This window comes from Chiroxiphia lanceolata, chromosome Z, assembly GCF_009829145.1.
Source record: "Chiroxiphia lanceolata isolate bChiLan1 chromosome Z, bChiLan1.pri, whole genome shotgun sequence".
Lineage (NCBI taxonomy): Eukaryota > Metazoa > Chordata > Aves > Passeriformes > Pipridae > Chiroxiphia > Chiroxiphia lanceolata.
In genome coordinates this window covers 1,845,601-1,859,719 of record NC_045671.1, presented here as the reverse complement: position 1 = coordinate 1,859,719, position 14,119 = coordinate 1,845,601, and the positions used below count along the sequence as shown (strand labels likewise).

General features: G+C 46.2%; 1 protein-coding gene and 1 long non-coding RNA gene across 5 annotated transcripts in view; one reads left to right on the top strand and one right to left on the bottom strand.

The window, feature by feature from the left end:
• The window catches only part of SMAD2 (SMAD family member 2), a 49,494-nt gene extending 45,271 nt beyond the window's left edge, over positions 1 to 4,223 (bottom strand). Inside the window, exon 1 of one of the 3 annotated variants that reach the window (XM_032675708.1) lies at positions 4,066 to 4,223. The gene's annotated coding sequence lies outside the window, so the exon portion shown is untranslated. Of the gene's footprint in view, positions 1 to 4,055 lie in introns of all 3 variants that reach the window. The other 2 variants (XM_032675706.1, XM_032675707.1) reach the window with 2 other exon arrangements.
• A 1,756-nt stretch (positions 4,224 to 5,979) lies between these two features.
• On the top strand, positions 5,980 to 13,502 carry LOC116781145. 2 transcript variants are annotated; one of them, XR_004354776.1, is made up of 2 exons: positions 5,980 to 6,310; positions 11,876 to 13,502. It is a non-coding gene; the product is annotated as an uncharacterized LOC116781145 (long non-coding RNA). The 2 variants fall into 2 exon arrangements; XR_004354777.1 differs by lacking the exon at positions 11,876 to 13,502 and adding an exon at positions 11,131 to 11,230.
• Positions 13,503 to 14,119: the final 617 nt, after the last annotated feature.

The window sequence follows — 14,119 nt, the reverse complement described above, 5'->3', positions numbered from 1 at the left end:
CAGAGCTCCGAGGAGTGACACCAAGGTCCTGGTTCAGCTTTGACAGGAGCTGATGAAGCTCAAAGCACGCTGCTGTGACCTGAGAGCACAGGAGCAAAGAAAATGCTTCCTCCAGGCCAACTTCAGATGGAGAATTTGAAACATGCCTATATACAGGCTTGATTTATACACTAATTTTTAAGTTTACCATGCTATAGTATTGCAATGCATATTGAAACTACACATAACTGTATTACCTTTATATAGCTCACTGAAAACAGAATTTTGAAAGCAGACTATTCCCCCCGTTGCTCACTCCATGAAGCTCGATTTTAAATCAAATGAGAAAACTCAAAACTTCTCATGCACAGAACTAAACAAGCACAACCATGATGTTATGAAAGCTTGAGAGGTCGGATTTTTCTTCAGTTAGTAAGGGCTGCCTCAAATTACAGCCAAATGTGGTAATGAAAAGGTATATTGCTATTAAAAAATTAGCACTTCGTGTAACCCATGAACTCGTGGCACACTAAAACTGCACATAACTCAGGATATGAGAAGGAAGAGTTGTTAATTTTACTGACCTTTGATTAAACTACTAATAGGACCGATGTATTTTACCAACTCTCCTAGAATGGAAAAGGAGGAAAGTTACCACAGCTGCAGTCAGCCCATCCACCTGCCTCTGCAAACTTCTTTCACTTATTTAGTATTATAAACAAGGTCAGAGTATTGCTCCTTAAAACTAAAAGGCCAGAACAGCCCCACAAAGGTAGGGAATAAGCACTCCAAACCATGGCAGCTTAAGCCCTTCCCACCTCATTAATTTTGAGTAAAATTTTCCATGTGTAACAGGCAAGTGTCACCTTCATTATTTTAGAAAATAAAAACTCCTGGGCTAAATTTGACAGGAATATTCACAGAACTGCTTACCAGTTACCTAGGTACCTGTTTCAGTTCAGAGCTTAGCAGCTACTCCACCAAACAACTGCATTTAACAATTACTTAATGCAAGTTCACTTTCAACTTCAGTCTAATGTCCCGCACACAGCCCAGCCCCACACCCCCGAGTGCCAGCCCCGCACCCCCCGATAAGCGCAGTTCAATTATGTTTCGTGTCTGATGTTAAGCTCATATTGCTACAGTGTAATTAATTGTAGCTTGAGCCCCAGACTAAACTGATAGAAGACCCAGGAGCTGCTCTGCCGCAGTCTCCGCTTGGTCTAACTTTGCATTTACGACTGTAAAACACAAATAACCAGAATAAAAAGTCATCTGGAACGAAGGTTTACTGTTTGCAACGGAGTTTCTGTTACTGGAAGTGGAGAGGAACGTTTAGGAAGGTTTTCTGCAGTAGCCAATTTCTTCTAGCCCAGAGAGTATTGAACACAGGGCTGCCTGTACTCTCCATTCTATTACAAAAACCTAATCCCATCGCATGACCTGCAGCAATTCAGTTTAACAAATCAACAATTACAAATATTTTGGCAAAGTAAGCTTAGGTATTGTTTGCCTCTCGGCACAGTTCACAACCAGTTTATGGCTTTATGATAAAAGTCATTAAATCCAATCTGAAAAGCAGAATTTACAGCTCACTTAGCAAGTCAGGCCCATAAATGGATGCTTTCAATTACAGGGCATTTACATGTACAACCATTAAGGCAGCACTGAATACATTTGAAAACTCTGGAATACTTTTTATAATAATTAAAACTTTGAGTACTGTTCTTTGTACAAACTAAACTTAGGAATTTGCTTCAGTCTCAAGCAGAGCTCAGGTTCATTGTTATCCAGAACCTACTACAGAGCCTGTTCTCCCAGTACTTTTGTGGGAAAGGGATTAGAGAGATGGAAACAAGGTTTGTTTTTTAAAGTTGCTCTCAGGAGCAGGGATTTTTTTTTTTGAGCTCCAATAAACTCAATTATATCAACTAGTGCTCAACACTTCTGAAAGATCAAATGGAAGAGGAAGGAGGACCCAGGAGAGCCTTTCATTTGGAGATCAGCTGTGCAATTAATTTTGCTGGTGAACCTAGCTGCCAGGTGGAGGAAATGCAGTGATCAGCTCAGAGAACAATTTTTTAATCTCACTTTTTCAACTCTGGTGTCCCTTTTACCATCAATCAGGACCTCAGTGAAAGCTGATGAATTCCTCTTCAGGATTCTATCACACAAGTCCAGCTTCTTCCTCAAAGAAAACTGGATCTTCAAACACTGCCATTTGTGTGGGTCAGGTTACACCGACAGCCACCAAAACAACTGCAGAACAACAACCAACTGCCAGGTTACCCTATTTAACATCCCAATACGACGTCCAATACGTGCTCAGACTCATCTTTAACCTTAAACCACCTTAAACGAGACCCTCCCTTTCCGCTTTTTAAAGGCATTTGTAACTAGTATTACCTTTCATCACTCCCTAATCTTCGTTCTCGAAGCCCAGCCGTGATCTTTCATCACAACAGTGCTAATCAGAGGGGGACGAAGGGACTGCAGACGCACCTCCCTTAGTTACATTCTCACCCCCCTGGGATTCATCAGAGCTTGTAAACGTTACAAGTTTTAAGGCTGCGACTCAGAACAAGCACACAAATAACCCCCTCACGCACCAACAGTGCCATAAAAGCATAGGAAAGTCCAAACAGCAACCCTGTCCTGAGAGGAGCCTTCCACCTCAACTAGGAGGTGTTTCTTTCTCAGCCTGGAGAGCGGAGCAAGGACTAATCAGTCTCTCACTACGGTCCAGCCCCCACAGAAGTAATGTCATGAATCAGCCTGAAAGTACAGCTCTCCAGGCTAAGAGAGGAGCACTTGAGAAAAGACGAACCTGCTGTTACCTGCGGTCTCCTAACAAGCTGTTATTACAAACCTCTTGCTACAGATGGAATCTAACTCGTTTATAACCATGGGCTGTGATAACATGAGCTCTACACACAATACACACGAGGTGCAGCGTTTTCAGAGGCACTTGTCTTGGTAAACCCAGTAAACAAAACTTTTTCTTAGTGCCATCCCACTTGCAAAGCGTTTGAAAAGGGCACAACACACGTGTTGGGCTTTTCTCAGTCAAAAATTGTGACAGACAACCAAAAAGACACGAGACCTGAATCCCATTCAGGCTGCAGTCTGAATCCCAGCTGTTCAACAGCTCTCCCAGACCATCACAAGGGCTCTTCGCTCACTCACATCACACACTTTTCCCCCTTCTTTTATTTTCCCACAGCAAAGACTAAAGGACCACACTGGGCTGCACTTTTCCTCTTCCCTTGCACCCCCCAAAGAAAGGAAAAATAAAAACTACAAACAGGAACTCCACAGGAACACCACCAACCACTCGCATTTATCACGACACGACTTCCCCCAGGTAGACGAAACGCTTAGCGGGTTATGTTTGTTTACAAACAACACCCAGGGAATGGGGGCTGCCACAGTTCCTCCGGGCAACCCGTGCCAGGGCCTCGCCACCCTCCCAGCCAGGAATTCCCCCCCAGAATCCGTCCTAACGCTGTCCTCCGGCAGCACACAGGTGAATAAACCCACCGACCGCAGCTCGCGCCCCGTGTGCGCCCCACGGACCAGGAGAGGGGCGGACAAAAGGGGTGAGATGAAGCCTCGCCATCCCAAAGCACAACTCGCTCCCAGCTTTCCACACCCCCAACCCCGACCCCCCGCACCCCTCACGGGCACCCAGGGGTGCCCCGAGCCGGAGGCGACGATCCTCGTGGGTCCCTCTGTACTCGGGATATTCCGCGAGCCCCTGCAAGGAAAACGCACCTGGCACGGAGGGAGCGGAGGGAGGAAGGCAAGGAACAGGGCGTGCTGGGGGGAGAGAAGGAGCAGCACAACTTCTTTACCTCCCTCCCTCCCACACACACCCCGAGGGGCACAGCCTGGTTCTCCCCACCAACCCCGGGGCGGCTTATCCAGCCGGGAACAGGATAACCCATCCCTGTCCCCTCCGCAACAAAGGGGCTGTGGGCGCGGGGAGGCGCCCCCGGCCCCGCCGGCACCAGGCCCGCACGGTACCCCGAGGCCCGCGCAGCCCGCGGGGCAGCGACCCCCGACCCGCCACGCACCAGGACGCACCGGGAACCGCCGAGATCCGCCGAGATCCGACTGGAAGTGCTGCTGCCCCGCCGTGTCCTGCGCTCCCGCTGCCACTAGCCGGGCACCGCGGGGCCGCCGCCTCTCCCCTCAGTTCTACCCTCCTGCGCCCGCCCCCCGGCACGCCCCGCCCCCACCGTGAGGCGGAGAGCGCGTCCATTGGCCGCTCCTCCCGTGACTTCAAAATCCGCGTGGCCATTGGTCCGCGCGGACGATTGGCGGTCTGGAAGACCAATGGAAGACCGGCAGCGTTAAAAAAAAAAAAGATAAGGGAAGAAGGGGAGAAGAAACAGGCGCGAGGCGGGGGAGGTGGGGCGGGTCCGAGCGCTGATTGGTGGATCCGGCGGTCACTCACGCCAACCGCGGGCGGTTGATCGGAGAGGGTGAGGGTTTGGGTGAGTGGTAGGCGCGCAATCGCACTACGAAGCGAGTCCGTCTTCTTCCGCGGGGTGCCAGCTGAGGCAAAGTAGTGCGCTGCTTCCCGGCGGGAATTCCCCCTGGACACGAGCCCAGGTGTGCCCGGATGGGCGGGAGGCCAATGGCCCCGGGGCTGTCCCAGCTGTGATGTGGCAGCAGGGCCAGGGCAGTGCCCTCCCTGTGCTGGCACTGCTGAGGCCCCTCCAGTGCTGGGGCAGTTCTGGGCCCTCAGACAAGAGAGACATTGAGGGGCTGGAGCGTGTGCAGGGAAGGGAACGGAGCTGGGGAAGGGTCTGGAGCAGCAGGAGCGGCTGAGGGAGCTGGGGGGGCTCATCCTGGAGAAAAGGAGGCTCAGGGGGGACCTTCTGGCTCTGCAACTCCCTGACAGGAGGGGGGAGCTGGGGAGGATGGGGCTCTGCTGCCAGGGAACAAGGGACAGGATGAGAGGAAACGGCCTCAAGTTGTGCCAGAGGAGGTTTAAATTGGATTTTGGGAAAATTCCTTCACTGAAAGGGTTGTCCATCCCTGGCACAGCTGCCCAGGGCAGTGTTAGAGTCCTCATCCCTGGAGGGATTTAAAAACCATGTGGATGTGGCACTCGGGGACATGGGTTAGTGGTGGCTTTGGCAGTGCTGGGGAATGGTTGGACTCGATGGTCTTGGAGGGCTTTTCCAACCTGAGCTATTCTGTTATTCCAAACAGATTTAAACTACCCAGTTCTTCCTCTCCTGCCGTGGCACAGCAGCTCCAGGCCTGACGGTCCCAAGGTGGGACATGGACAGAAGGGAGCCCAAAGCCTTCCGAGCCTCCTTCTGCTGCCTGCAACCACCCCTGTACTCAGCGACACTTAACAGAGTGGTTTCCCCCCATATGTTTTTATTTTCTTATAGCTCCTGCCTTCAGTAGACTCATCAAAGCTTTAACCACCTGTGGTGTGGTAATGATGTAGCACAACCAAATCCCTGTGCCTCAGTAGATGCCCAGGCTCACCACACGTGAATTGGAGCTGTTACCTGTGACTGCACAGCCAGGGACCCCTCAGCAAGTGAAACCCAGCACTGTTTTATCTGCAGGGATCCTTGCAGGGATGCCCAGCAGATTCCCTGGGACTGTTCAAGTCTGGAGAAGAGAAGGTTGAGTGGAGACCTCATTGCACCTTCCAATACCTGAAGGGGAATACAGGGAAACAGGAGAGGGACTCCTTGTCGGAAACTGTAGTGACAGGACAAGGAGTAATGGGTACAAACTGAAAGAGGGGGAATTTAGGTTAGATATTAGGGAGAAATTCTTCTCTGTGAGGGTGGTGAGGCCCTGGCACAGGTTGCCCAGAGAAGCTGTGGCTGCCCCATCCCTGGAAGTGTCCAAGGCCAGGTTGGACAGGGATTAGAGCAACCTGGTGTAGTGGAAGGTGTCCCTGCCCATGGCAGAGGGATTGGGACTGGATGATCTTTATGGTAGCTTCCAACCCCTTAAAATTCCATGATTCTGTGAGTGGGAAGCCACGGGATGAGAGTTTAAGGGGCTTTTTTTGGATGAAGAGGTCAATTCCTGCTTTACTATAAGTCTCTTCAAGGCATTCTGTTTTCCTGCTTATGCTTTTTTGATACTTTTCCTTATTCTATGTCATTTATCTCGACTTCAGGCCACTTTTACACCTGAGGTCACGTCTCACCACCGTAGCAGTTGTCTCTCCAGAGACATTCTCCTGTTCCAGACTGAAAGGGTTCCTGAACTCAGTGATGTAGGTGTTGTGATTCAGTGTCTTGGGCACGGATCCCATCTCAACAGGGCTCGTATTCCCAGGAGCCAGGTGAGACACCCCTCCCATCATTTGGCCCTTCTGACAAAAGGGTAGATATGGACTTGTGGAAATCTCCCTTTTGCCTTTTGTCTGTGCTTGGATTTTCTCAGCTTCTTGAAGCAGGCATGTGGCTGAATGAGTTTTTTTGATTGCATTTTCCCCGCTTTTCCATCATTTTGAGATTCAAGCAAAGAAGTGAAATGGAGAAGATTCCTACTGCAGACAAAGCAGAGCATCTGACAGATTACCATCATGTTTTTGAAAGATAAGGTGTCCCAGGCATGTTGTACCTGGAAACAGACACAGGCTATTCAGCCAGTGCAGCACTTGCTTTGTGGAGGTTCCACTGCATTGAGAGAATTTTTTCTTCCATGAACAGCAAGTTAATTAAGCTCAGTTTTCATATAGTTTTGCGTCAGACATTCCCTTCACCTCTCCTCTGAAACAGTTTCATGGCTCCCTCTCCTTTTTTATCTCCAAGGTTCCTGGTACCTCCAAATCTCCTTTCGGTGCCCCCAAACTGCTTTGTATTGGCTTTCTGTCTGGAGCAGCACATGCTGTGCCTGGTTCAGGGATGTGTGTGCTCTGGCTGGCCAGCTGCCTGCTGATTCCCTGCTGCCAAGGAAGCCAAGCAGTGCTGATAAGGGCTGGGCTTTCTCTGCCTTTCTCCCGGGCAGAAACATGGCAACACGTTTCTTTTCTAATGCAGCTGCTGTTTGCCATGAAATTCGAAAGACTGTGTATTTCCAGGGGCTCTACTTCTCCCCTAGGTGTGGTTGAAACAGGTCAACAGGCTGACAAGCTTAGACTGCACAACGGTGACACAAAAAGCACCAATTTATGTGTAAACCTCCTTTCTCTAGGAGGAAATTGCAAGCAGCAGGAGAAGAAAAGCAAAGGGAATAAGGTGGCATCAGGGCTGCAAATCACAGAGCTCAGAAGTGGTGGCTGTAGAGAAGGCAGGCAGGATGTGTAACTGCTATAGAAGCAGTTCTAAGATGCACACTTGCACTAATTTAGGTTGGATATAAAAAATAAGGTTTTTTTATTATGGGGGTAGTGAAGCACTGGCACAGGTTGCCCAGACAGGTGGTGAATGCCCCATCCCTGGTAACACTCAAGATGAGGTTGGACAGGGCTTTCAGAAGCTTGATCTCATTGAAGACATCTCTTCCTTTGGCAGGGAGGTTGGACTGGAGGACCTTTAAAGGTCCCTTCCAACCCAAACCATTGTATAATTCTGTGAAATAGTACTTGATTTAGTAAAAACAAACTGAAAAATTTCAACCTGGGTACCAAAGCTGGATATTGCTAGGTTGTATGAACTAATCAGAGAACCACAGAATGGTTTGGGTTGGAAGGGACCTTAAAGACCATTCAGTTCCAACCCTCCTGCCATGGGCAGGGACACCTTCCACTACACCAGGTTGCTCTAATCCCTGTCCAACCTGGCCTTGGACACTTCCAGGAATGGGGCAGCCACAGCTTCTCTGGGCAACCTGTACCAGGGTCTCACCACCCTCACAGAGAAGAATTTCTCCCTAATATCTAACCTAAATCTTCCCTCTTTTAGTTTAAAACCATTCCCCTTTGTCCTATCACTATCAGCTGTGCAAAAAATTGCTCTCCATTTCTTTTATAAGCTCCCTTTAGGTATTGAAAGCCTTCAGCAAGGTCTCCCTGGATCCTTCTCTTCTCCAGCTGAACCCCCCCAGCTCTCCCAGCCTGGCTCCAGAGCAGAGGGGCTCCAGCCCTTGGAGCATCTCCGTGGCCTCCTCTGGACTCGCTCCAGGTCCATGTCTCTCTCAAACCATGGAGTTCAGCACATTTTGGACATCAGCAGTTAGGTGCAAATGGTTGACAGGCCCATTTGGATTTGAACCTGCAGAGGGGGAGCAGGAGCATCTCCCCCAAGATCTCCCAATGTGTCTGAGAGGATCAGCATCCTCACAAAGGACATCCATGTGCAGACTGGAACAGCTCAGTGGTGGTTCACGGTCATCTGTCTGCTAGAAAGAGCAAGGGCAATTGAGCAACTTGATCTGGTGGAATGTGTCCCTGCCCATGGAACGAGGTGACCTTCAAGGTTCCTTCAAACCCAAACCATTCTGTGTTTCTCTGAAATAATCTAAGAACAAAAAAAATATGCCGAAGCATTAGCTGGCTGTGCTATGCAACAGAGAATACGTGTTGACTTCCCAAAGCCTGTGACCAAATCCTGTAAGAGGTAAAAGAAGTACAACACCAATATCAGATAACTTCAAAGACACCTAGGATTTCTAAATGGCCTGACACTATCAGATATGACTGTGTGGAGTGGAGATAAGTGTGGAGAGCAATGCCAGGAAGACAGGGAGTTGTGATGCAAAAAGGTCAGCCAGCATGTTTAAGACAGGAAATATTGTATGACTGGGGGAACTCTCATCAAAGTCTGCAGCTTCCTCACAAGTGGAGGTGGCAGGGCAGCACTGATCTCTGCTCTCTGGTGACCAGTGACAAGACCCAAGGGAATGCCTGGAGCTGTGTCAGGGTGGGTTTAGGTTGGATCTCAGGGAAAGATTTCCTCCCCGAGAGTGTGGTTGGGCACTGACCAGGCTCCCCAGGGCAGTGGTCACGGCCCCAAGGCTGCCAGAGCTCAAGGAGTGTTGGGACAATGCTCTCAGGTTCAGGGTGGGATTGTTGGGGTGTCCTGGACAGGGCCAGGGGTTGGACTCAATGATCCCTGTGGGTCCCTTCCCACTCAGGATTTGCTATATACTTCTATGTGTAAAAATGACCACAAATCCAAGGAAAACCACTGTTAAATGCTCCCAGATTTCTCAGCTCACTCTGTTGAAGCACTATCATGTACTTCAGTAACTGCTTTGCCTCTTGCCTCACTGGTTGCAGTGCTGCTTCCCTGCTTACTTTAAATGCCACTTGAGCATGTTATTTTCTCTCTAAACTTATGAAAGTAGCTTTCCTCCTGCACAAATCTGCCAAAGATTGTGAAAGAGGGGATGGTGCTGGGTCTGGAAGCTGGGAAAGGGATGGATTCCCTTTCCCTCTGCATTATTTCATGGCCAAACGTGGAAACAGCCTCTCCGTGCCATTGCAGGACTGCTGTGGGGGGAATGGCCCAACACTGGCAAAAGCCTCCCCTGTTTTTGATACAAGCATGAAAAAACTCCTGGAGGACTGAGACTGTGTCTCCCTCAGAGGGTTAAATACGGATTTAAACCCTTTTTCCTTGTATCTCATCAAGGTTGTACATAGCTCCACACCATATTGGCTCTTGTAGCAGCACAAAGAGGGCTAAAAACAAAACCACACTCTGCTTATCCCATCCCATCACGAGGAACATGTCAGTTGATTTTGAAGGGAACCAATGTCTGGTGTACTGTCCAAACAGGCATTGCATTGAAGTGACCAGAGGAGAGCATTAGCATCATAAATTAAAAGAAAGCCATTGCATGAGGCATAAAAATCGCCATAATGAACAGGAACTTTACTCAGTCATATCAGCATAGATTAAATACTCACAAAACTCATCAAACTTTAAAAAAAGTGCTGCAACTTAAGGCTGGAAATAGTGGCAAAATACATTAGAAAATGCATTGCACATTTCTATTATTCTATTCGTCTTTTCAATGATGAAACTATTCATTATTTCAATAATGAAATTAATAATCTCTGAAGCCTTGAAACTCAAATCTGCTGATTGCCTCTTCTTAAATGCAGAAGTATGTTTCCAGTATTACACAAATCACTGTCACTTGAGACTGGGCTGTTAGGAGATTTCAAAACAAAGAAAAAAAAAAAAGAAAAAAAAAAAGAAAAAAAAAAGGGAATCAGTTCCACAGTGAATAAAATATTGAGAAAAAATAGAATTTGACAGTCCCTGATGTAAGCCTGCTGTGTCTGTCCTATCCCCCCGGCAAAACAGGCTTAAGAAATAACTACTATTCAAAATAATGTTCTAAAAGCAAGGTTCTGCCTTTCTGACCCATCACAGCATGAACTGGTTGGTGTTTGTGTTATAAAGTACATTACATTTATCAGAGGGAATGGAGTTAGACAGTAATCCTTAGAAGTGACATCCTCCTTAAGACGTTCACAGCACAATGTATCTGCTGTGTATCTGCTCACGTTCTTCATTTACGCTGTATAATCCTGATCAGTAAATTATTTAACTACCTTATCTTAATTCCCAGTGCCTATGTGCACATAAACCCAGTTGCCCTGACTAACTTAAAGCAGAATGATTTGAGAGACAACTTTGGCACTGTCAGACACTTGAGTTTTTAATTCCTTTGCTGCATTGACTTGCTTGAGTTTGCGCTGAAATGGACAGGGAACTTTCCTGCACTGAAACTGGCCCTTCTTTCCCCAGTTGTACTGTTTTTTATAGCTTAGAAACATTTCATGTTGCCAGAATTTCCGTTTTTAACTCAGATTATCTCTCTATCCTTTCTTATTATTCCAAATACTGCACCATTCATCTTCCTACATCCTTTATTTTGGATTTGTTGATTAGAAACACATTTGTGCTAACCCCAAATAAGCCATCATTAAAGTGAAATAGGCTTGTTTACAAAGAGATTTACACAAGTTTGTCTTTATTGACTTAAATAAACAAGTGTAATTTGTGAGTAGGCCTGGGGGACAATAGCTTTGATTCTAAATTAGTAGTAGGCCTTGGTCCAAGAAGGATTTGAGTACGTGTTTAAATCTATGAAGTGAGCAAGCCAGTGGAATCAGTCATAGGAACAAAATTCAGCATAAATGCAAACATGATATGATTAAATTTTTGATCATCCTTATTTCCTTTTTCTATTTGCTTTTTCCAGCAAGCTGAAATTAATTCATTACAATGAAATCCACAAAATAATTAAGAAGAAAATAGTTTGTGCCTCCGTAGGAAGGATCAAAATAAACCAATTTATGCTATGATCAGTTATTGCAATACAGTCTGTTTCTGCTTTACACTGTGTAAGATGCACTATGCTAATTAAGCATATGTTTGTATAGATTAGTCTCAATGAGATTTACCCCAGTTTTCTACACCATCTGTGCAAGATTGGTAGATGAGTTGGAAGTGATCTCTGTATATATTGTCTGTACTAGTTGAAGAAGTGTTTAGGACACTTAGAGGTAGAAGTTTTCTTTTTGTTATTATTGGTCTAGCAAACCTTTAGTTACAGATTTTGAGCATTGTCCTTGTGCTTTCGAAAACTAGTGATTTAAGGCAATATCAATTTAGAAGTTATGATTCAAAGTTATCATTTTAAAAGACCAAATAAATCAAGGAAGAATTTAAAGAACCTGACAAATCCTTTCCTGCTTAGTTTTATTTAGAGATATGAAACATGCATTACTGCTATGGAGGTGAAGATACCACCAAGTATAAATGTTGCCATAATGAAAAGTTAGGCCTTAAAAATAATCTGGGACTTTATCACTGCAAAACTGTCATGTTGTTTATTTTAGCTCTTGGCATTTATCATGATGAATAACTGATGCATGAAAAAAAAAAAAGTCTGTCTCCTAACAGTGCTTGAAGCCAACTGATGGCTTTTTCTGTGTAATCCCCAGGGAAGCCTGTGTTAGAGCCTGTACCCCTGGCACTCCATGTTACCAGGGGCTGATTCCCTCGACTGGGGGGACAGAGGAAGGAGCTCTTTGCCCTGGAAATCCCTGGTGTGATGCTGTGACAGAGGGTGTTGGGAAGAACACGAGGAGCTATCCCTGCCTATGCTCTTCGGTGTAAGAGTTTTGTCCTGGTTTTGTCCTCACCCAGTTCAGGATCAAGTTGGTGCAAGAAGGTGTTGCTGGGCGCATATCCTCTCTCAGTACAGCAAAACTCACTCTGCAAAAGTAAATTTTGCCCCGTTTTACGCTTAGGAAGCGTTTTTCTGGCAACACAGACAAGCTCTCACCAAGAAATGGGAGGTCCTGGTGCCATGTTTCCGGTTGAAAAATCGACATTTTACCAGTCTTCAATTTATGACTAAGACAGACCATTACAACCACCTACTGCACGTTGCTCACTTCAAAGGCCAAATAATTTCCCCCAAGGGATCCCTTTTTGGGTCTGTGGCCCTTGCAGCTCTGATCTTTTGCAGAAAAGGCAGCAAACCTGGGGTGAGAAGTTGGTGTGGTGCAAATGAGGGCCTCTCTCTTTTGTCTTCATGCCATTAGATCTCATTATATCTTTTTTATCGGTTTAGGTTTGTTACACTGATGTCTTCTCATAGAAATCTTTGTCACATGTAAGTATTTGGCGACCGAGAGAGAGTCACACCTCAGTGGGTTGGGTTTTTTTTTTAAGTACACAAGCTAAACCGAGTTTCTTTGGTCTTTCCCTGTAAGGAGGGTTTTCAAACTTCCACGTTTATCCAAAATCCACTATACAACTTGCTTTTTAAAGTATGGACACTGAAACTGTGAACAGTCCTTTAATTAATTTACAGTGTTACACTTCTCTGCCTTCATTCAGTTGTCTTCTGTTTATGCATTCGTATCATTTATGCCCATTTCCTCTCTGGGCCTCTGTCTGAAACTGGGAATAGATACAGTGACCTGTAAATCTGTTTTAAAGCCACTGCTTTCCAAAATGCAGCCCCTGCTCTTCAAGTTGAGATGTGCAGCCCTGATTCCTTCAGACAGGTGTCTTAAAACCACCAATCTGAGCGACTACATTTGCTGCACTGTGCAGAGTGGCCTGTAAAAGTAATTTGTCAATATTTATGAAACATGGCAATAGGAAAAGACTCCCAGCTTCCAGCCACCAGCAACAACACCTTCTGAATTTTCAGACCTTCACGCTTGCAGGTGAGGAAAGGTCAGACAAAAATGAGACCTCAGATTCTTAGAGTGGTCTGCTAGTGGAAATGGAAATGGAGAGCTATGTCTTCTGGTAGATGTGACCAAAGCGAACCAGAAACTGCAGTCTGGCTGAATTACCTTCTTTATGCAAGTTTGACATGGCTGCAGGCAAACAGATTACAGATCATATAGTTTTAAGCACCAGGGATAAGGAAATCACAACACAGCGGCTGCAAAAGTCAGATTCAGAATTAATCAGCCTGTTGATATGTGTCACAGCAAGGAATGGGGCCAGAACAAGCTACAAAAGATGAAAACCTTGGAAAACATGCAAGGTGCACACCATGGACAATAAATAGGAGCAGCACCTGAAATAGAAGCAGTAGTCTGCAAAGAGCAAGAAACAAATGAATAAGGCTAACACCCAATAATCATGTGTTCATTCCAAGATAAATCGCTTTCCAAGCCTGCACAAAGAACAATCTGCAGCAATTCGTAGTGTACAGCAACTGGAGACAAACAGTAACAGCCTTCAGAAGGAGCATCTTGCTCCCTATCCTCTGGCTTTAAGATTAAAGTAAAAAAAATCCAACCAACCAACCAAAAATGAAAACCATTTGCACCTCAAGCATGTCAAGGCAAGAGGTGTTCCAAGGAACAACCTCCTTTGCAGAATGAATGCAAGTGTCCTTTCACAAACTTAAAAGCTAAATTAAGAATTTAAGTGAGGATTTAAAGCAGGTTTTTGCAGTTATTTTCACTTAAGGACCCACCTTGTCCTCTGTGTATAGTTTCAATCTTTGCTGTGTTGAGTGTAGCCACTCAACTGTTCTCCTTAGATAACAGAGGGAATGTTTGTGCTTTTGCAGCACAGAGGCTCAAAATTTAGCCCAAGCAGTCCTTGTGGGTGACTTTATCACAATGCAAAGCTTTGGAGGACCTTGAGTTGAGTGCAACTGTTGTTGTTCAATTTTGTGTGTGAAGTTCAGCTGACCACTGGCCTGACAGTGA